The sequence below is a fragment of the Canis lupus genome, chromosome 15 (genome assembly GCF_048164855.1).
Source record: "Canis lupus baileyi chromosome 15, mCanLup2.hap1, whole genome shotgun sequence".
Classification (NCBI taxonomy): Eukaryota; Metazoa; Chordata; class Mammalia; order Carnivora; family Canidae; genus Canis; species Canis lupus.
In genome coordinates this window covers 30,770,268-30,793,513 of record NC_132852.1, presented here as the reverse complement: position 1 = coordinate 30,793,513, position 23,246 = coordinate 30,770,268, and the positions used below count along the sequence as shown (strand labels likewise).

Sequence of the window (23,246 nt, the reverse complement as noted above, 5' to 3'; positions counted from 1 at the left end):
AGAAGTGGGGAGCAGAGAAAGGGGAAAGCAGACTCCCCACTGAGCAAAGAGCCCGACATGGGACTCAATTCCAGGACCCCGAGATCATGACCTGAGCCAAAGGCAGACACCTTAAGCAACCGAGCCACCCAGGCACCCCGAGATTAGGTCCTTTTCTAAATGTTTAAATGGGGAGAAAGGATTTAATGTTCCTGTCCGGGTAGCAACATTTGATTTTACTGAAATTCATGAAATATTTTTGTAGTTCTTTATCTGCTGAAATATTCACAGATAAGCTAGATGATAGATATACAAGAGGCCTTCCTCTCCACAGCCCTCTCCCCAAATCTGGGTCATGGTTGAAGGAAACCATCCCAGGAAGACTTTGCCATCTGAAGTGTGGACATACCTGCCACCCTGAGAACAGGAGGAAGGCACAGTGACTTTGGCAGAAACAGACCTTAGATAAAGGCAGCATTCAGGCACTTGATGGGGCAAGCAAAGAAAACCGAGCACTGCGTGTCTTGCTGATGAATCCTGGCAAAGCAGAGCAGTCGCTGGCAACAACAGGCTCAAATGAGAGTTAATAAAACACAGAATATACATTGCCCATTTACATTTATTGCACATTAAACTTCCTCACATACAAAAGATAATGACAGATGCAAAACAAGTGCTGAATAGTGCAGGTCTGTCGGTGAGGAACGGGCAAGGCGCCAGCTCCCCAGATTAAACCTAAGGCAATTTTGCACCGGGTCCTGGGACTGGGGAGGGTGTGAATCCAGGGCCTCTGGGCTGTGCTGAAATGGACATTTCCCTGAACCAGGAAGTTCAGGTCCCTTACTGGGACCAGTCTCTGGCTGCAGCTGTGAGTGGGGCAGCCCCCAGAATGTCGTGCACCTCACTTAGCTCTCAGATAGGCTCCAGATGGTCCGCATGGTGTGATTTGGCATTTTTGTGGCACATCTTCTGCAAAATTTTCAATCTAGACCAGGTTGCCTATTGGATGCAAAGTTCCCTGAACCCCAGAAAGAGCAGTAGCAGAGCTGGTACCTAGGGCAGGGGCAGGGGACAGTCTACCCGCGGGGGTGGATGCTGTGAGGCAGCCCAGTGCACTCCACAGAGAGCCCGCCTGAAGAGGTCTCTCACGTGGGTCCCTTGTGACCCCTCTTACTTCCCCACCTGGTGCTGCTGGTGGACTGAGTGACCTCTGGAGGTTCGGGAGTCCTTTCTCAGGCCCACTTCCTCAAGCTCTCTCACCAGCTTCCCAACGCCTCCCATCCTGATGCAACATTCCACACGGGCTTGCGATGCTGGGCTAGTGGGACGAGCGGAGGCTACTGAGTCACTCGGGGGGCTTCCCCTTTATCTGCAACTTTAAGTCCCCGTGATGCGACACCATCCGAGGTGCGCAGGCTCTGAAGCAGCTGCCACAGTCACGCTGGGGCCAGGACGGGGGGGTGGGGGGGTGGGGTGGACAGGAAAGCCCTCCAGCCCCCCTCTCAGCCCTCTCCCTCTCGCTCTCCTCTCTCCCTGCGTCTGCACCCAACAGCAGCTCTGCAGGTACCCACACGGGGGGCCCTGATAACTCAATCCTGCTCATCAGAACCAGGGGTGCCCCCTTTCCTACCCAGCTGCCACCTCCCCTGGGCAGCGCCTGCCGGAGTCACGTTGCCATCCCCGACACTTCTAGAAGCTTGCAAGCTTCTGCACAGCTGGGAGCAGAGCCGCAGCCTCCTCAGCTGCTGCGGAGGAGAACAAAAGCTTCCAGGGGCTGGGAGATAATGAGCTCCCCATCGCTCCCACCCGGGTCCGCGCCAGCCACGCCCCACCCCCGGGACAAGTGCAAAATCGCCCAGAAGCTTCTCCTCGCCTCCCCGGCATGCATGCATGCATGCATTTATTTATTTATTTATTTATTTATTTATTTATTTATTTATTTCCTCAGGGGGGTTGATGGCGTTGCTTCCCATGCTCTTCAGAAGCTGAGATGCTTTGGCAGCCAAGAAGGCAAGGGTCTGTCTTAATTGTGCCCTCCCGGCGGGAGCCCAGGAGCCGGGCAGAGAACGGCTCGCCTGTTTGCGGCCGGGCTGTTGTGGTGGCAGAGATAAACGGCCCAGCAGCGCGGAGCTGAAAGGAAATAGAGAAGAGGGGATGGGAGTAGTTTAATTACTTTGAATGGCTTTTTGTGTTCTGTGTGATTGCTTCCTATGATACAGTAGTTTCTCATTCTCCATGCAAGCTCTGTGTTTCTATTCATAAGAATAAGATTGAAGCAGGAAATTGGCTTTCAAGAGGAGGAGAGAGAGAGAGGGAGAGAGAGAGAGAGAGAGAGAGCTGAGAGGTGGGCTGTTTCCATCAGAGGAAAGCCAGGGTGGCGAGTTCCCACAGAGGCTCAACTCCACCAGGAGCTGGTCAGCTCCCAAACACCTGCGGTGGCTTCCTTGCCCTCGCTTGCCCTGCCCTGGGGCGCAGCTGACCCGGGCCCATGGAGAGTTACCCACTGGGGCAAAGATGGGGTGTCCCAGAGCTCAGGATGGGTCAGAGCAGGGTTGAGGAAGGGCCCGAGCAAAGTCAGGATCATTCTAGGGCTGCAAGGCCAAGGCCATCCATGCCTCCTTCCTATCTGAAAAAATAGAGTGTGTGCATGTGCGTGTGTGTACATGTATATACATGTGTGCATGTGCGTGTGCATCTCCAATTCCTTTCAAGTTATCTACCATAGGAGAGATTTTAGGCTCTGGGCTGGAACCAGGGACGACGCTGCTTCTTCCCTCCGTTGTACCTATCCTTGCACAATTTTCATTTGCATAAACTGAGAGCTTGTGGTTCATAATAATAACAAGCCACCTTTCTTTTTTTTTTTTTAAGATTTTATTCACTCATTCATGAGAGACACAGAGAGGCAGAGACATAGGCAAAGAGAGAAGCAGGCTCCCCATGGGGAGCCCAACACGAGACTCGATCCCAGGACCCTGGGGTCACACCGTGAGCTGAAGGCAGATGCTCAACCACTGAGCCACCCATGTGCCCCAACAAGCCACCTTTCTATATGACATAACTCTAGGATCAAAAAAGATACCCCCAGGCCATTAGTCACTAAGAGTTAAGTCTTATTCTACACAATCAATATGACTCTTAATCAAATTCACCTGTTTTTTTCCTGTGTAAATTATGTTGCCTTGTAAGACAAAAATAACTTGAATACATCCAAGGAGTTTGCTATTAAAGGAAGTCCGGTGATAAATCCTTTTGTAATACAAATAATATGTGCCGTAAATTCTAGCTTTATGTATTGGATTTTCTTAAATTACAGTAAATCTGTACCGGGGACATTTGAGTTAAGGACTGAGATTTACAAGCCCATCCAGAAAATTGAGTGTCCATTGTGTGCAGAGCATTCTTCAACAAGAGCGTGAAGTTCGGAAAGCAGGAATTAATGGCATCTCTACTCCTCTACTCCTAAGTTTACGATCATAAGAGAGGTAGAACCATCAGGTGCTTGGAACCTTTGCCCAAGCGGGCGGGCTGAACAGCTGCACGAGGCTGGCCCTGCAGACACACTTACCATCTTCAAAGTCCTATACAGATGATAACATCCACCATTGTTATTACAAGATTCTCATAAATGTAGAGATAAGAAGTTTGGGTAATAAATTCTTTGAGGCTCAAATGCTTCCCATAGAAAGAGCAGATACCAAGCCCTGAAATACTATGTAACGCACCCTGAATGCAAAAGGAGTCAACGTTTGCTTCACACTCAGAATCCCAAACAGCCTAGGCAAATGAGAAGAACATCAAAAGCCAGCAACAACCGGTGGGGAATTAGAGTTCACCCGGGGAGACTTGTCTGGGACGATGTGACACAGAATCACTGCTCACTGGTTCAAGTAGCAAGGTGTCCAAGAAGAGTGTGGCAGGAAGCAAAACAGGAGAAGCAGGGGGAACAGGTTACAAAACTATCAAACCAAACAAAATGAGGAAGAAGTGAACCAGAAACCGGGGGAGGAGAGATGTTATACAGAATGAACAACAGGCAGCAATGTGGTTCAGGGAAGAGCTGCCTTCTGCGGTGCTCTCCTCCTCGCTGTTCTCTACACACTCCTCCACCCACTCCTCCCTCCACCTGCTGTGCTCATGCTAATCCCGGCAGAAGTTCTACGTCCAGTCACCTTGACGGTCATTTTCCTCCCGTGCTCTCCTCTGAGAGGAAAGGACTAAAGAGGGAGATCAAAATGACAGAGTCGTAGCCTCTGGGCAAAAAGTGGATTCAGACTCCTATATGGACGGGACGCCCGGGTGGTTCAGCAGTTGAGCATCTGCCTTTGGGTCAGGTCGTAATCCCAGGGTCCTGGGATCGAGTCCCACATCTGGCTCTCTGCAGGGAGCCTGCTTCTCCCTCCGCCTGTGTCTCTGCCTCTCTTTCTCTGTGTCTCTCATGAATACATACAAAAAAATCTTTTTAAAAAAATAAATAAAGGCACACAAGAGATAAGAATTTGTTTAAAAAAAAAAAAAAACAGAATTCTATGTGGAAGACCAGCCGCAGCCCAGATCAACACCTGAAAGCAATAGATAGTAGAAAAGACCTCTCTGCCCAGAGTCATCTTCCCCGTAGTCGTGATTTCCACAGGTACACAATATTCACTTTTCCTATAACTGTCATAAGAGGAAGAGAGAGGAGAAAAACACAAATATGGGGTCCTGGGTATCTCAGCTGGAAATCGAATTTCCGATTAGAGTGCTACCTTCAGGGTCCCATGGCCACAGTATGCTTCCAGAACAGGAAGTCTTGATGCAGGAGCCACGTAACAAGTTGATGGGACGGAGGGAAGGAGCAAGCAGCAGAAAGGGGTTACAAAAGTACAGTCCATCAAGGTCACACTGGTGTATCCGGTGACCCGAGGCAAGATGGGGAGCAGCACCACGCCCCTGGGTGTTTGGGGAGCACAGCCAGGAACACCTTCACCAGAATGGGAGCCAGAATGGAGAATGGAAAAGTGCTGAAGACTGGACTCTTGATATTTTTTGACCATGAACTTTTGACCACATGTAGAAAATAACAACAACAACAAAAACAAGAGTTGTCACTTTGCCCTTCGGCATTGGGAAAAAAGGCTGGTCTGAGTCCAGTTCTAATCCAGACCTGTTATGCACGGTTAAATGATCTTCGCCTGGGGAGCCTGGGGTGGCTCAGTCGGTTAAGCGTTTGCCTTCAGCTCAGGTCATGATCCCCAGGTCCTGGGATCTGGGATCAAGCCTCACATCAGGCTCCCTACTCAGCAGGGAGCCTGCTTCTCCCTCTCCCCACTGTTCCTGTTCTCTCTTTCTCACTATCTCTCTCAAATAAATAAATAATCTTTTTTTAAAAAATGTTAAACAGTCTTCACTCTTATTATCTAAACTAATGGATTTTGTCAGGCATCTCTGTTACAGCTGTATGACTTATAAAGATTATATTTACCTTTTCTCCTTTTAAGAACCTAATGAGACCAAATTGGCTGCCTGTAATCCAAGTTTCTCTTTAATAATGTGATCTGACTTCTTTAAACCAGACTTTCTTCAGCCTATGGTAAGGGTGGCTTCTGACACTCTCTGATTCCATAATTGCTTTTGCCCTTTACTATATGTTGTTCTAGACTCGTTTAGTCTGGTCTAGGTGAAGGAAACAGACTTGCAGAGCAAAGGCTTGAATAAATAAATAAACAAGTAACCAGAATATTGCTCTCCTAGTGGGATAGCTTGAAGAGAAGGTTTCACAAACCACCTGGAGGTCCAAGGTCTTGGGATATCAGCCACCTGGAAATGTAAAGACTAAAGAGGAAACATTGTCTCAAGCTATAAAATCTTCCATGGTACAAGTCAGGTGAAAACAGATTTATTTGCAAATCTCAAAATACTAGTATGAGGGGACACCCTTTGAAACTCTACAGGGGAAGTTGTTCTCCCAAACGGTAATAAACTTACCAAATGCATTATGCAGGCAGGTGGTACAGGAAGAAGATAAATGTATAAACTGCTTCCCACATGGTTTGGGAAGGTCTTATGAATGGCCAAGTCATTACAGAGGACTGAAAATATGGAAGGTTGACATCTGGGAAAACAGTAAAGCTGTCCCGCATCCCTAAGGTCCTTCTGAGTCGTATTAGAAAAAAATGAGTTCAATGTTCTACTTCTGAAAGGGCAGAAAATGTTTGTTGTGGCAAAATGGGAGGAACATCCTAACAAGGAAGGGATTCGCTCTAGATTAAGGGCAACCAAACAGGGTATAGACTCACAAGACGGCACTGACGTGAGGCCCTCGGGCCAGCAATGTCATCATGTGTTTCTATGTCTTTGGGGGAGACAATTGACAGGTACCAAATTCTAACTGGGTAATATCAATCCAGGTTGTATTTTGTGCTGGCTCCAAAAGGAAAATAACAATGTGAGTCCAAAGTATTTACTTCAGCTCTTGAAATGAACGAACTCATACTTTTTCTTCACAAATGGGGGGGTGGCAGTGGTGTCACCTAATCTCTGGTGCCACAGCGGTCCCCACTCAGCACACTCATGCATACAGAGCCCTTGAGCCCAACCCTACACTGTTGGAAAACTAAGCAAAGAACTCAGCCCTCATTTGCTGAGACGTGTGTCTCAACCCAGCTCGCTGTACGAGCTGCTGTTCTTAGACTGAAAACATGTTAATGGGTGCTCTGCCTAGGTAAGGATTTTCGAAATGGGCTCTGAGTGCATTTACTTTTCTCCTTGCATTTGTAATCAGCCTGTCATTTCATTATCTGCATTCTGTGTTGGCTGTTTGGGATCATTAGGCAAAACCTAGCTATTGCTGCATATTACTCAGTACGTTTGCTCTAATAAGCTTTCGTAAATAAAACCCGAAGAGATGAAAAAGGCCAGTGTCTGATTACATGCAACCAATTTGGTCTCATTAGGTTCTTATAAGGAGAAAAAGTAAATATAATCTTTATAAATCATACAGCTATAACAGAGATGCCTGGCAAAATTCATTAGTTAAGATAATAAGAGTGAAGACCATTTAAATGTGTGTAACAGTTTGGTTTATGAAGCTGTTAAGTACTATTTCATCCATTATAAACTTTTACAAAACTCAAAGACATAATCAGGCAGAGGAAATCATATATTCTTACATGATTCCCTAAGGTTTTAGCTTAATAAATTGCTATTAAAACAATGATAAAAACTAATGCTTGTCTTGAATCTTTCAATTCAAAGACCCCCAAGTCTCTCTCATGCAACATTAATCTATTTTCCCTAGATGTTCAATGCCTGGACAAAGTTTGTTCAACCTATTTTACAGAGGGTACCATTAAGGCACAAACAGATCAAATGATAAACGAAAAAACAACTCCCAAACAAAACTGAAAGTGAACAGAGAAAAGGCTCTAAGGTTATTGCTTCTCAAGTCAAGGTAAAGTCAGAACTGTCATTTTAAAACAAACAAAGAGGAGGGCTGCTTTTATTAGTTTGCCCCTAAGCATAGCACTTTGATTTGATTCTGGGGTAGCAAGTAAGGCAAATGTTGATCAGTTAGACTTGAATATTATTGCTTCCCAATGGAGGAATTTGTTCAGGAAAATAATAAAGAAAACCATACCTAGTGAGGGAAGACCTTGGAGTTAAACAACCATCCTAAATTTGTGACCTTGAGCAAAATCACAGAATGAACCCAGCATCATCTTCGGTGAATTAAGAAAAACAATGCTGTGAGGAGGAAATGAGATTATCAGCACCAAGGGAAAAAAAGTCCCTACAAACTTTTTCATGCTTACCCACAAGGTACCTATTTTCCCCTGCGTCTCCTCCTCTTGTTCATTACATGCTATGATGTTTTAAGAATTAGATCTTATCTCCAGAAACTATTATTATTATTTTATAAATACCCTTAATACTGCCCTCCAGTCTTTGCCTATTGAATCAGTAGGATGCCCTGTTTCCTCAGCTGGGGAAACTGAGGCAATCCTAATGTGTGAGCTCTTCTTCCTTCCACCTGAACCTCACCACCTCTAACTAGATGTCAGAATGTAATTCTCACACTTGGCCCAAGCCCATCAGTCCAGGAGGAAACAGGTTTTCTAGACTGCCAGAAAGAAAGGAATGGGAGAAGCAGCAACTGGCTTCCCTCCCATCCTTTTTGCATTTCAGCCAGTTTGCCATCCTCCCGGTCCCACCACTGCCAAGCTGCTCCTTTCAGCCCCGGCTCCACTCCTAACCAGTGCCTCCCTAGGGGCCAAGGAGCCACTGGGCCCTGGCACAGTGTAAACGTCATGGAAGGGAAGACTGGGAGGACTGGAGCAGGGGTGGCAAAGTAGAGAAAGCAGCTAAGCTCTCCAATGATCTCTGAGCTTGCTATGTCCCTACATAGCAAAGCAAATAAGGGAAACACCGATTTTAAATAAATCATTTGAGAATAAATAACATACGGTGTCCTTGGGCAGGACGGAGGAGGTGTGCCTACGTAGAGCAGGTTGTGATGTTAGGAGGTGTGGGGGCAGGCAGGGGGGAGTTGGATTTTTTTTTTTTTTCTTTTCTTCTTTCTCCTCCATCTTAAATAGCAGGGATGCAGCTAACCAAAGTGCAGCATCTGCTACAATAGATACCACAGTGCCACCTAGGGACCAAGAAGCAATTGTCCTCCCAGCCCACGAGAGGCCAGGACAGAAAAACATCATCCCCGGGGCCCCAGCAGGGCCTAAAGGAAGCTTCCACATCACAGCAGGACCGGGCTTGATGGCTGCTTCACCCACAACCCGCAGCAAGACTTGGAGTAACTGCTTGCAAAGCCAAGGCTACAAGGACTGTCTTTGCCGACGTTGGGCAGCCCACGGCAGCTCCTCTTGAGTGTAGTTCCAAAACATAAAAGCAGAAAGGACCTTCTGGATTATAGCCGTGGAGCCTCCCCCTCCCCCCCCCAACCAAAATGCAAATTTCCTTGAGTTTTTCCTTCCTGTGTCCTATTCTTTGCATGTTAAGATAATTCATGCAAATTTTATGCATTTCGCTCAGAGGCATCTAATTAGACAGATTAGCTCGTCGACTCAGTAACCTTCTATTTTATTCTTCTGAAAAGAAGGTTATGTCAGTTAGGAACCTCTCACTCTTAATAGGCATCAGGCACAGAGTGTGTCTGTGTATGAGCAAGAGCTCACAGGGTCTTGTGGGTTTGGAGAACGTAAACACCCGCATTTTGTGTGTATGTGACCGTGTGTTTGCATCTGGGGGCTTGGAATGGCTTCGTGTCCCAAGTCCAACATAGGTACATGGGCACCGGTGCAATCAAAGTGCACCCCTCCCCGAGAAAAAGGGAAATGAAAAGTTAGCTCGCAGAGGTCCAAGAAGTCTGAACATCTGACTGGCATAACAGCTGAACAAAAGAAATGAAAGAGGAAGAAAAAAAACATATATACGTTTCCTCCTTTGTTCAGAAAATGGATTTCAATTCTTGTTGGCATACTGCCAGTCTACATTCCCGAAGAAAAGAAAACTCACTTATCAGGGCAAGATAAACCGGAGACGCTAACAAGCTCTCAAATTGACAAAAGCATTGTGGGTTGCCATGGAAAGAGATCTTTTAAACTGTGAGGGTCATTATCCCCTGCCTCTAAAAATCTACCAGGTGTACCAGCCGAGGATCTAATTAGATGAACCAGATTCCTCACAGCAGCATCTGGGACGCCTTCCTGACACTCTTCCTGCTGTGAAACGTCCCCCGATTCCCAAGAGCCATCCAGATGTGTGTTTAAGTCAACCGCTGTATAAAGCTCCCTGAAACAGACACCAGCTCGCCCAGCACGCAGCTGTCAGTGAAGCTTCTGGGTCGAAGGGGACGACTCAAATACCTGCCTGTGCCATCTGATTGGGCCCAGTTAGTGGGGACAATGGCAAGCCCAAGGACTCTGCTTGCCTGTCTGCAAAGAGAAGCCATGATTCAATCCTAGCCAGCTGTTGCCTGGAGGAGAGGCAGGCACACTCTTGCTAGGTTGTTTTCAAGAAAAGCCTGCAATCTCAACATGTTTGTGAAATCTCCCCATTTTTAAATATTGGCGGCAACTCAAAAAGAAATTTAAAACCTGTGCTAAGCCAAACAAAATGTGGCCAAAGACCTGATTTGACCCAGAGAAGAACAGTGCAACCCCTGCCTTGGGTCATTCACAGCCCTTAAAATTCTGTGTTCAGACCACACCCAACTATTAATGCCTCCACTGTATAGTTAGGGCAAAAACTTCCACTCCTCTGAGTCTTTGTTTATCCTGTTTTCATTTGTCTGAGTTGGTCTTTTCCTCCAACGTCTGCTTGTCAAAATCCGGTATCAGGGGCCAACTCAAATGTCAATTCGTTTGTGAATTCTGCCAGCATCGCTGCAGTCAAAATTAATCATTACAATAACACTTGGTTTTTATCTCTGTTCTTGCACTTAGCGGAATCTGCCTCCCAGGAGGAGTCAGTGGTGTTGGTATGAGTCCCAGTTGTGGGTCCTTGAAACCTAGTAATGTAGCCAATACACATGCTCTCTCTGCCCGGCGCCCAGCACAGAGCCAGGGTTGACAGTTGCTCTGAATCTACATTGAATAAGTTACAAAGTGGGAAGCAATGCACGAGCTTCGTGGGCTTTTAAAATACGCCGGCACTAACCTGAATCCCAGCCTTGCATTGAACATGTCAGGTGATCAGATGACAATGACCAGGTACTTCTGAAATTGAGTCTACACGATGATGATTAAAACAACAGCTATTTGAACAAGATGTGTCTCTCTGCCAGACTCCAGGAATACGTTATTACTATCAGGCTATATTTTGACTTCCTACAGGGCAGGGTTCTTTCTTTTTTCCATGTTTTCATTCTATGTACCTACCACACTCTCTGGCACAGAGAAGGGATTCAATAAAGCACTGTGGAGTTTAATCATCATCAAAACAAGTCTATAACGAGCACCTACCTTGTGCAAAGAATAGCATGTTTTGTGGGGTGATGTGGTAAAAATGCCCTGGGGTAACTACAGTCTGGTTGGAAAGCAAAACAAATTTAAGTGAAAAAAAAAATTAGTTGCCCCATCAATACACGGTAAATGCTGAAAAGTGTTTTTTGAGCTCCAGCTCTGTGGCATGTCTCCTGCTAAGTGCTAGACCTCCAAAGAGAAGAAGAAGCAGCACTCATCCTCATGGAGATCAGGGATCATATGGGGGACTTTGAAATGGGAAAAACACTGTGGGCTCAGTAGTCCAAAAAAGTGCCACTCGAAATCCGAGGAAGCAGGAACCTTAAGAAGTTCTAGACGGAAAATGATCCTATTGTTTTAACACTAGGATGTTAATGGGGGAAGGTGTTGAATAAATTGAAATGTTACTAAAGGAAAATCTTCTAAAACAATTCTATTCCTAGATCCCAGTGGGCTTTCTGGAATCTAGGTATGTAAAATTCCCTAGCTGTCAACCTTGGGATCACACTCAGTTAAGAACTACATTGAAAGGGGCACCTGGGTGGATCAGTCGGCTAAGCGTTTGCCTTCGGCTCAGGTCATGATCCCAGGGACCTGGGATGGAGCCCTGTGTAGGGCTCCCAGCTCAATGGGGAGCCTGTTTCTCCCCCTCTCTCTCCCTACCACTCTGCATATTTGCGCTCTCTCTCTCTCCTTCTCTGTCAAATAAACAAATAAAAAAAGGAAGCGGGGAGGGGGGGGACTACATTGAAGCTCCAAGGAAGTAATGGGTCATGAGCACTGAGGGTCAGGAGAACTCTGCCCTGTGCCACGGTATCCCAGACTCTGACTGCTTCTGGGAACATCTGTGCTGTTGGGAAGAGATAGTGAGACAAACTCTCTGTTCTACCCCAGTGTCATCCCATTCCTCCTTTTCCTATCCCCAAAACACTACTCCTTATATGTTTTTTTCATTTGTTTTTATTAAAGTTTGATTTGCCAACATATAGTATAACACCCAGTGCTCATCCCATCAAGTATCCCCCTCAGTGCCCATCAACCAGTTGCCCCATCTCCCTACCCACCTCCCCTTCCACAACCCTTTGTTCATTTCCCAGAGTGAGGAGTCTCTCATGGTTTGTCTCCCTCTCTAATTTTTCCCACTCAGTTGCCCTCCTTCCCTTATAATCCTTTTCATTATTTTTTATATTCCCCGTATGAGTGAAGCCATATGATTATTGTCCTTCTCTGATCGACTTACGTCACTCAGCATAATACCCTCCAGTTCCATCCACATCGAAGCAAATGGTGGGTATTTGTCATTTCTAATGGCTGAGGAATATTCCATTGTATACATAGACCACAGCTTCTTTATCCATTCATCTTTCAACGAACACCGAGGCTCCTTCCACAGTTTGGCTATTGCAGACATTGCTGCTATATACATTGGGGTGCAGGTGTCCTGCCGTTTCACTGCATCTGTATCTTTGGGGTAAATCCCCAGCAGTGTAATTGCTGGGTCATGGGGCAGTTCTATTTTTAACTCTTTGAGGAACTTCCGCACTTTCCAGAGTGGCTGTACTGATTCACATTCCCACCAGCAGTTTAAGAGGGTTCCCCCTTCTCCACATCCTCTCCAACATTTGTTGTTTCCCGTCTTGTTAATTTTCCCCATTCTCACTGGTGTGAGGTGGTATCTCATTGCGGTTTTAATGTGTATTTCCCTGATGGCAAGTGATGCGGAGCATTTCCTCATGTGCTTGTTGGCCATGTCTATGTCTTCTTTGGTGAAATTTCTGTTCATGTCTTTTGCCCATTTCGTGATGGGATTGTTTCTTGGGTGTTGAGTTTAATAGGTTCTTTATAGATCTTGGATACTAGCCCTTTATCTGATAGGTCATTTGCAAATATCTTCTCCCATTCTGTAGGTTGTCTTTTAGTTTTGTTGACTGTTTCTTTTGCTGTGCAGAAGCTTTTTATCCTGATGAAGTCTCAATAGTTCATTTTTGCTTTTGTTTCTCTTGCCTTCATAGATGTATCTTGCAAGAAGTTGCTGTGGCCAAGTTCAAAAAGGGTGTTGCCTGTGTTCTCTAGGATTTTGATGGATTCTTGTCTCACATTTAGATCTTTCATCCATTTTGAGTTTATCTTTGTGTCTGGTGTAAAAGAATGGTCTAGTATCATTCTTCTGCATGTGGCTGTCCAATTTTCCATTAACTCTATGGTCAACTAATATTCGACAAAGCAGGAAAGACTATCCACTGGAAAAAGGACAGTCTCTCCCTATGTTTTAGTCTGTGTGAGCTTCTACCACAAAAACACCATCAACTGGGTGGTTTATAAACAACAGAAATTTATTTCTCACAGTCTGAAGTCTGAAGAGCTCAAGATCAAGACACCTGCAGATTGCAGGTCTGGGGAGGGCAGCCTTTTGCACTGACAACCATCACTGGGCAAAAAAGACAAGCTAGCTCTCTGGGGCCTCTTCTTATAAGGGCATGAATCCCAGTCATAAGGGGTCTGCCCTGGTGACCTAACACCTCCCACAGGCCCCACTTCCTATGCCATCACCTTGGGGGTTGCAATTCCAACCTGTGAAAGTGAGAGGGACACAAGCATTCAGACCTCAACAGGTAGAAACTCCCAACTCTCTCTTGGATCACCTCCATCTATGCACATACTTTACAATCCACGTGTACAGCTTCCCCATTGTGAGTAGCGAGACGATCACAACCATGACCATAGTTCACCTCTTCTTTTGGCCAACTTGAATCTGGTCAGCTGGTCTGAGAGAGCAGTGACAAAAAGAGAAAGAACACTGGTCTCAGGGTAAGCTTTGTCTTCCAAATGGGGAAAATAATATCATGAACTCTAGCTGTGACCCACATAGCCCACCACGTAGAACAACCCAGCCACGATACATGAGAGCGTACTTATAACTGCCCTGTAAAATGGAGAAAACCTAGGGAAGGAATAAGAAAGAAAGGAGGGGGGAGGGAGGAGATGATTATGGCAAGTGAAAGTTAAAATGGGGACTTACTGAGAGAATCTGAGGTGGATCTGGAGCTTAAGATCAAGAATTGCTGGAGATAAACATAGAAGAACGGGGAAAAGAAAAAAATAGAGTCAAATGTCTGCTTTGCGAGCTCATGCTCTGCCAATAGTTTATCCTTCAAAAAGTAAGAGGCAGAAGGAGATCAGAAGACAGGAGAAAAATAATCAACAGGAAAGTGGAGGTGTCAACCTGAACAGATTTCAAACTGAGACAAAGAATTTATATGATTAGCTACAATTACACGGAGATATATAAACATCTTGGGCCAAATGGTACCGAGCAGCACTCTAGCACTTCACGGTGCCTTATGTATAGCTTAGTCTTTTGATACTTATTTTGCACTCTGCCAGCAAAATTTTTGTCATATCTGATGTGTTTTGCCAAGTCTTTTACTTGGGATGCTTCCTGATTTAAATATTTTTAGCTGCAGTGGTCTTTTAATCACGAGGGTATTGTTTCAAAAGCAATTATTTTATGTGCATCTAAAAGCAAAACTGAAGCCCGATCCAAATTCATCTGAGATCATCCGATAACTGAGGAGCACTGAAGGAGAGGGCAAAGACTGCCCTTGACCATTCTGTGAAAGGATCTCGGATTTCTCTTGTAAAATACGGTTAGTGGGGTGACCTTTGCGGATGTCTCCCGATGCTGTTGATTGGGAAGGGCAAATTGCAACTTCATCTGTGTTCATCAGAAAATGAGGTCCCTTCGCTCCTCCCACCCCCAACTCGAGCCTCTTTGCAATCAGCCAGCCTTCTGAGTGGCCTACAATTTGGATAAGAGGAGCGTAAATGGGTGACTTACTCGAAAGAAACGTAATGTCTTGCCGTGTAATTGCTTTTCTAAGGAAGGAAGAAGTGCCGCCCAGGTTTGGGGTTTAAGGCTTGGAACGAAGCACCTGGAAGGAAAAAGAACTAAATCGACCAGGCTGACCTAGTTGTGAGCCAATCCCCTGGGTGGGAGTCTTCCTCCAGAGCCCACTCTGCAGGGCTAGGAACAAGTGCATCTGTTCCCCAAGGTGGCTGCTGACGGTTTTCCTGCACCACTCAGCCTCACACTTCTTTGCCACCAAAAATTATGGAAAAGACAGAGTTGAGTGCTTTATGGCCGAGCAGGTGCATGTACAACTGTCAGGGAATAGAGAAACACACCCCTTCAAGCCTTGCCTACAGAGACATCTTGATTTCTCAGGTCCAACATGTTGGCATTGGGTTGCTTCTTTCAGAAAGTGCTTTGTTCCTTGTATATTTAAGTCAATCCAAGAAAAACATGGTTCAGAGAGGAAATGTGTAGGACAGCCAACGAGATCACTTCTACAGCAAATGAATCATGGGCCCGAAGAACAATGAGAAGTCTCTTTTCCAATTATCCGTCGGCGTGTGTTCATCCCAAGCCATTACCCCATGTGTCTGTCAGAGGGACTCTCTGCATCAGCCGTAACGAGGCGCGTTAACTTTCCGTCCCCACCAGCGGTCTGCGCCCTGGCTGGGTGACAGGTCCAAGACCCAGGCGGGGGCTGCTGCAGACCCAGCGCTTTCCGAATCCGTAGCCAACCCGGCTGCAGTTAGTAGAGCGGCTCCAAAACCCCAGGCAAGAAGGAGAGAGCGGGAGTCAACCGAGAAAGGTCCATCTGGGAAAGGCCCTGCTGCGAGGTGCCTCCTGTGGGGATGGGAGAGAAGCTCCTGACCCCGCAGCGGGGCCTCCAGAAAGCCCCGGAACACCGGCCACCGCAGAAAGGGGGTGAGGAGGGGAAGCCTGGGTCCCACCCAGCACTTCCCCGCCTGCACCCGTTCTCCCTCCGCCTGACACTACGTCGGACCCAGGGCTGGTTTGCTCCCTCGTGATGTCACGGCCCTGCTCCCAGCCCCGCCTGGCTCCCACTGCCTCGGGAAGCCAATCTAAATCCCCACCCGGAGTTCTTAAGAACTGGCAAGCCCGGGCACCGCCAGGCCCTTCTGTGCTTTCCCCTCTGGGCCGGAGAGCTTCCGCGGCCCCCCCGGATCCCCAGGGGCTTTCTCCACCAGCTCTCCTCTGGGGCAGGACCTGCAGGAGCCCCACCAGCCCCCAGGGCCCCAAGGGTGGAGACCAGGGTTGGGCTTGGTCAATGGGGGGGGGGGGGGGGGGCAGGCAGGTGGCCCAAGCGGTGAAGGCGGTCACAGTGCCGGCTCCCCCCTGGGGGGTCCTTGAGGCCAGCTGTGCCCCCCACCCGACGGGCACTGCTCCCCGGGAGGCGGCTTCCTCCAGGCTGAGCTTGCTGGTCCTTCTGGGCGTCCTCTCCCCTCAATCCCGGAGGTCTGAGGATGATGATGTCCCTTTCTCTCCCCGTAACCACCACGGCTCAGGGGTACTGCGCTATTACTCGTAAATAAATCCTCCTCCTCTTATTTAGACTACTCCATCCATTTCCCACTGAAACTCTCGTTCCCTCTTTCTACCTCCTCCTTACGGATGAGAAATTGGGAAAGCTAAAAGTAGTAGGACCAGGATTTGAGCCCAAGTAGTCGAGCTCCAGAAACTTCTCTCGTGGGATCCCTGGGTGGCGCAGCGGTTTGGCGCCTGCCTTTGGCCCAGGGCAGATCCTGGAGACCCGGGATCGAGTCCCACGTCGGGCTCCTGGTGCATGGAGCCTGCTTCTCCCTCTGCCTGTGTCTCTGCCTCTCTCTCTCTCTCTCTGTGTGACTATCATAAATAAATTTAAAAAATTAAAAAAAAAAAAAAGAAAGGCAAAGAGGCATTAAAAAAAAAAAAAAAAAAAAAAAACTTCTCTGGTAGCCCGAGAGCAATATGCACCGCCTCACTAACACGGGGCTAGTGTTGCACTGTCGCTTCCCTGCTCAAATCAAAATCCCCTGATCCCAGCAGGTAGCAGCCAAGCCACCCCTTGTTCATGATACATCCCTATCCCTCCATCAGAAGCTCAATCTCCAGTAAGCAGAGTGGCCCTGCCATCGCCTTGTACACACACCACATATTGCAAAAACCAATATTCTATCAGGATTCGTGGGCATATTCTTGTTTCCCTGAGGAATGGAAAACTTCCAGAGAGAAATTGTCGTTCCATGTAATCTCTGTTGTCCTTAGCCCACCCACAGTGAATACAGTGGCCTCATCACTCAGCTGAATGAATGAATGGGAAGGAATTTCTATGGCTGTTTATATTGTCTGTCAAGATGAATAATTGCCCCTGTAATTTATGAATTCTTATTAAATTTAAAACTTAAAAAAAAATTGAACAGTGGAAGCGAAAGGTGGCAAACTCTAAATAAGTAACAGTTATCTAGAAGCAATTCTAGCATTTCCTTTCCCAGCAAACCTTGCTTAAGAGTCCTATAAAAGAATCATCATATACTAACTGCTGCTGAAGAGCCGTTATAGCCTGGTGGCTTACAAAGAAAATCCTGCAGCTCTACTGTCGGGATTCACATCCAGGTTCTGCTTGCTTGATAGCTGTAAATCTTAGAAAACAGCCATTTCATCTCTCTGCAGCTCAGTTTTCTCATCTACAAGATGGGGATAATGGTACTGACCCACTTCATGCTGTGAGGATTCAATGAATTAATACACATAAGCACCTAGCTCGGGACCCGGATGCACTGTGTGCAGCATGCGACCGTTACTATTGCTGAATATGCAACAGTTACTGGTTAGCCTGTCCTGCCAGCGCTCTTCCCAGGACTTCCTAACACCTGGAAGTTTCCAGGGAAGGCAAGATAATACTCTCTATCGCTTATTTACAACAATTCTACCGCAAGGAGTTAATAAGCTCCACAGATTTCATCTCATTCTGGAGACTAATGTGCTGATGAAGTATTTTCATGTATAGTTGGAAGAAGGAATAGGGACGCTATTTTTAGGATATTATACTATTTTACAATAGTAAAATGAGCCATCAAAAGCACAGGGGAGACTAATTAACTTATAAATGAGTCTTTACTTGGCACCTACAATGTACCCAGCTGTGTAGTCAAAGAGATGGAGGAGGCAAATAAACTGTACAGCACCTGTGTAAGGTGACCCAGTTGGTCACCTTAGTGCAATGTAGAGCCCAAGAGTCGTGACCAGTTTGCTGCCACGCTGTAGAGCGCTCAAAGGGCCAGGAGCAGCTCTGATTTTTAAGAACTAGCTATTAGTCTCTCGAGATAGAGAGTGGGTTTCCATCAAAAACACACACGCACACAAACAAACCTATGACAACACTGGGGACACTGCAAATTCATCTAATAATCCATCTGACCGTCATTCACTCTTCTGATACCTGCCTGCCGCCAGCCAGTCCCCCTTCCCCATGTGCCGCAATGGCCGCGGAATGGGAAGAATAGGGTGACAGGAGAGCACAGAGGAAGCCTTCCTTCCTTGATAGGCCTCATTCTCCTTTATAATCTTACCTTTGTATTGCCTTTATTAAGCATGGCATGCACAGAGGGCCTAAAAAAGGAGCACGAAAGAAACAATTTGAGTGTGGGTTTTGCAGCAGCTCTCCCTCCCCTGAGAACTGAGCTTACACACATAGTTTATTACCTTCTCGTGCTCCTGAACACTGCTTAAAGCCATATAATATCTTTCGGTGGGTAAATGAGTAGCAGCTCTCTCTCATCTGTCAATCAAGTCCATTTCCCCCTTGAATAAGAAAAGTTAACATCTTACCCCTCTGACACTTGAGGGAAGTGAGCTTCATCTTGCTCTCTGCCAGGAATTTTATGGCAGGAGGAGAGAGGAGAGGTGTGTCCTGGCAGTCCAGGGGTGCCTTGGCTGTGCAGGCCACTGGGACGGGGAAGGGTCTCTACACGCTCCCCTGGCAGCACTAGCTAGACTTCAGCTGCTCAAGAGAAAAATCACAGCAACTCTAGTATTTCCTCGGGAGCCACAGCTTGGCCATATTGGTCTGATTAAGACAGAATCCAGATGGCAATGGGTTAGAGAGCGAGATGTGAATAAAGGAGTGAAGGAAATAGATTTAAAAAAAAAAATCTATCTCCTTTTCTGGGAAAAGCCACCCCCCTCCCCTTGCTGATGAAATGTTAGGTCATGTTTAATTCAATTCATGTCAAGAATGATTTACTAAGCCACTACTATGTATAAAATATTGGACTAGATTCTTGGGAGGACAGATACAATGGCAAACAAATGTGCTAACCATCTCTCCATGCTGAATTTGGGCCTCACCTCCTTCAGGGCTTGCTCAGACCTCACCTTCTCAGTGAGGGCCACACCAACCACTTTTTTTTAACACAACTGCCCTATCCCCACCCCCTAGCCTTCCTGATGCTTCTTATCTCTACTTTAGCTTTTTTTCCCCATAACTCCTTTTGACAAACCTTCTTATTTACTTACTTTGTTATGTTTATTACTTATTTTCAGTTTCCAAACACACAATCCACCCCTAGGACAGGAATCTTTGTGGGATTTATTTCCTGATGCACTTTAAGTGCCTACAACAGTGCCTGACCCATAGTAAACGTTCAATAAATAGTTGTTGAATGAGAAAGAATTGTTTCTCCCAGAGCCCAGATACATTCTTAACTACTTCCTGAGGAAGCTTCCTGGATTTGTTGAGAACTTATAACAAAAATGGTCATTTCCCCCAGTGAGTGCTCCCGGGAGTGAAAGCAGTAGAAAGGTTTTGGTGAGTGAGTGGAGGCATTCTTGTAGCTCACTCATCTCATTGTGCAGCTGACTTTCCAGGAATCAATCAATATATCCCATGTTTTCCTTCCCAGGTCACCCCTCAATCACTATACAGCTGGATTATCCATCAGCTGGGTTCCGATGTTCCTTCTGAGACCAATGCACTACCTTTCCTTTTTGTATGTAAGTAAACTGGCAGTACGATACAGAGGATTTATTCTACTGCATGCCAACAAGCATGAATTTCAAAGATATGTAATAGCCTTCAACATATTAGACAGTTTAGCATTATTAGCATTAATAAATAATTAGCATTATTTATTATTATTAGACTCCTGCAGTCTGGCTCCATATGATGCCATAAATATCCAGCACTCCCCCGGGCCCACCAGCCAGGTTCTAAACAAAAGACAGCTCCCATCCCCACCCAAATACACTCATTGACTAGGGCAGACACCAAATTGCTCCTAACCAACACCACTCACGCAGGCAAGTCTCTGAACTGGCACATCCCAGCCTCATGACAAGTTCTAGAACACCCATCCAGAAACTGTGGCAAGCAGCCAGATATTTATGCTTTATGATAAATAACCTGAAGTTTCCATATATAAAAAGGTTCACTCACAGTCACAAAACTGGCTCATGACAGTGAAAAGAAATAATGTTTCCTACATTGCTGGATTTCACAAGTGACCCCAACAACTCGGTGCTACCACAGGCTTTGATTTTTCAATCTTTCTTCTTCTACTGGTGCCCTACCTTTCATTTATGAGGGGATTAGTCCTGGGATGAGTAACGCCAGGAAAAATAGTGTCCCACCTGGCTGATGCTCCTATTTCCTTCTATAACTCCTCAAAGATTAGAGCTCTAACATCTTTATCTCTACCTTTCTAGAAGAAAATTTATGTAATTATGAAATTCTCTTGCCACTATGATCTGCCTTGCTTAGGTCCTAAAGCCATAGAGATGCACCTGCTTTGCAACATGCCTCTCTGTTTCTAAAGAGAAAGGATACCAGGAGAGGTAAAAAGCACTAATTCTCTGCACTGAAGAAGCATCATTCAAGGCCAGGTATATTTGCTGCATGGCCCTACAGTGAAAATACCTTTTAGGCTAGACCGGGTGATTGTAATTATGAAACCTTACACTAGCAGATGCTAAAATCAACGAAGTCCTTTTCTCTCATTATTTAACTCTGCTCACATATATATCAGAAGCTAGCTTGTGCCATGAAACAAACCACTCCAAACTTGGTGGCCATTTAGGTCATGCAATTTGGACTGGTTCTTCTAGGCAGCTCCTCTGGTGCTCGTGTGTCTGAAGTCAGGGACTCAGCTTCTAAGTGTGAGGCTCACTGGGGCTCTGGGGCCACAGGACCACGTGCCTCTTATTATGCTTCAGACCAGTCAAGTCTTGCTCACATGACGGTTTAGGGTCTCAAGAGCAGCAGGGTTTCATTGTGCAAACATTTTTCAAATCTGTGAGTGTTTCATGTTTGTTGGTGTCCACTGACCAAAGCAAGTCACAAGTTTGGTTCAAGAGTTATGACTCACTTTTTAAAAGCAGCTACAAAGTCACACTGCAAGAGCATGAGTACAGAGAGGGAAAGAAATTGTGGCCATTTTTTGCAATACTCCATCAAGATATGTGTGGAAGGATTGAACGATATGTAAGTTCTGGTAGAGGAAGAAGACTGGGAACTCAGCAATCACTAAATTACCTAGTCACACCTGCTCTCCTCATATGACTTTTGGCTTAGGGCACCTTATACACTCATTCATTCAGCAAGTACTGATTGAGCACCTCCTGTGTGCCAGCCTCTATTCTAGACACTTGTGATAGAAACACACAATGTCCCTGCTCGTATTAAGCTTAGAAACTAGGAGGGTACATTCAGACAATAAGTAAACAAACATAACAGATATGACTGTAAGTGCTATAAAAAACTAATAATAGTTAAAGGTGAGAATAGTAACAGGAATGCGATGTTATTTTATTTAGGGTAATCATGGATGACCTCTCTGATGTTGTCTTGAAGGAATCCTTGAAGAAGAGGGGGGGGTGGGGGGCAGTTGATATGGATGGCTGGAAAGGAGCATTCCAGGCAGAGGAAGGAGTAAATGCGTAGCTGAAGTAGGATCATCTCTGCTTCTTGAGTAACAGCAAAGAGGCTGATGTGGCTGGTGGAGGGTGGGTGAGGGGAGAGAGAGGATAAGAGAGTAGTGTCAGTGAGCCAAAAAGGTATTGTGAAGGATAAGCCATGATAAGAAGCTTGGATTTTATTCTGAGTGAGAAGGGAATCCTTGGCTGGTTTAGAACACAGATGTGCAATGATGTGATCGCTCTGTTAACTTTATCCAAAATACACCCTGGGGAGTCAAGGGTAGAAGCAGGAAGCCAGCTGTGAGGTTGGTGCTCTGTCACACTGGGTTCCCAGGCTATACGGATCAGAGCTAATAAATATATTACTCGGTTCTGTTTATGCTCTCCTATGTTGGATTATGGCTGAATTTGGCAAGATGGCCAGGGGAGAGAAATTCTGCAAGGTTTTGCTCACAAAGGAAGATATGAGCTTCTCTACACCCACCTGTTGGTGGTTGAGGAATAGAAGGGGGAGGAAGAACATGTCGGTCTGGACTCTAGCTATCCGGCCACTTAAGAATCTATCTCTGTCTCCTTCCTCCATTGAGTGGACCATGGGAAGCATGGTGGCTGATGAGCAGAAAAGGAAGGATTGGAAAGGAGTCACCACCATGTGAGGAAGGCCAAAGCAAGACAGATGGCTCAAGGTTATTGGTATTTATCATAAGGCAAAGCCAGTTCTGGCCTTTCAAGGCACAGGGAGCTCTGAGGAGTAAAAAGTCAGTGGGACTGACCCACAAGGAGACTGGCCCACTGGACCAGAGGAAGGAGTCGGTATCTATGGCCTGCTGCCTGTTTGGAAGCTGGATTTCACCAAGAGACATGACTAAAGACCAAAACATGTCTCATTTTTCCAAAGCTCACATCTTCCATCCTTCCGCTTCCATCTCTCCCCACATCCCAGTGCTCTCTGAGCCCCTTCACCTCAGGGTTAAAGTCAAGAAAAACTCATTGGGAACTGAGGACTTTCCATTCTCTTGTCAACTGGGTCCAACCAAATGGCATTCTCTCTACTTTCCCAGATCCCTCACCCTTTGCTTTTTCCTCTCCTCTATTGTCTCCATTTCTAACTTCAGGAAGGTCCTAAAGTGGGTTGCAGTTTCCAAATATGGGAGAAATGTCACCAACAGGAGGAACTGTGATGGACCCCAAGCACCAAACCCATCATTCCATCCCCACCCCATGTGAGGCATGCCTATCCCAGGCAGGAGTGGGAAGGCATGGAGTTTTTGCGAGTTGCAGTAGAACACACTGATCAAGAATATGGGCCTAACAGGGGTGCCTGGGAAGCTCAGTGGGTTAAGCATCTGCCTTTGGCTCAGGTCATCAACTCAGGGTCCTGAGATCGAGCCCCACATTGGGATTCCTGCTCAGCAGGGGGTCTGCTTCTCCTTCTCCCTCTGCCACTCCCCACCACTCATTCTCTCTCTCTCAAATAAATAAAATCTTAAAAAAAAAACAATGAATGTGGCCTAGCAGTCAGCGGGGTGGGAGGGTTTTACCTTACT

The 23,246-nt window shown here is 46.2% G+C and overlaps 3 long non-coding RNA genes across 4 annotated transcripts in view; all 3 read right to left on the bottom strand.

Moving 5' to 3' along the window:
* Window positions 1-1,876: 1,876 nt before the first annotated feature.
* Window positions 1,877-18,608, bottom strand: LOC140604823 (uncharacterized). Of its 2 annotated transcripts, XR_012007651.1 has the most exons (4): window positions 18,490-18,608; window positions 18,357-18,396; window positions 7,598-7,704; window positions 1,877-2,109 (listed from the first exon to the last, which is right to left on the bottom strand). It is a non-coding gene; the product is annotated as an uncharacterized lncRNA (long non-coding RNA). The 2 variants fall into 2 exon arrangements; XR_012007650.1 differs by lacking the exons at window positions 7,598-7,704; window positions 18,357-18,396; window positions 18,490-18,608 and adding an exon at window positions 5,947-6,113.
* Window positions 12,463-15,630, bottom strand: LOC140604821 (uncharacterized). Its single transcript, XR_012007648.1, has 2 exons — window positions 14,776-15,630; window positions 12,463-13,702 (listed from the first exon to the last, which is right to left on the bottom strand). It is a non-coding gene; the product is annotated as an uncharacterized lncRNA (long non-coding RNA).
* Window positions 18,609-21,582: 2,974 nt separating the features above from the next.
* LOC140604819 (uncharacterized) overlaps window positions 21,583-23,246 on the bottom strand; it is a 44,752-nt gene continuing 43,088 nt past the window's right edge. Inside the window, exon 9 of the long non-coding RNA XR_012007646.1 lies at window positions 21,583-21,776. This is a non-coding gene — a long non-coding RNA (uncharacterized lncRNA). The remainder of the gene's footprint in view (window positions 21,777-23,246) is intronic.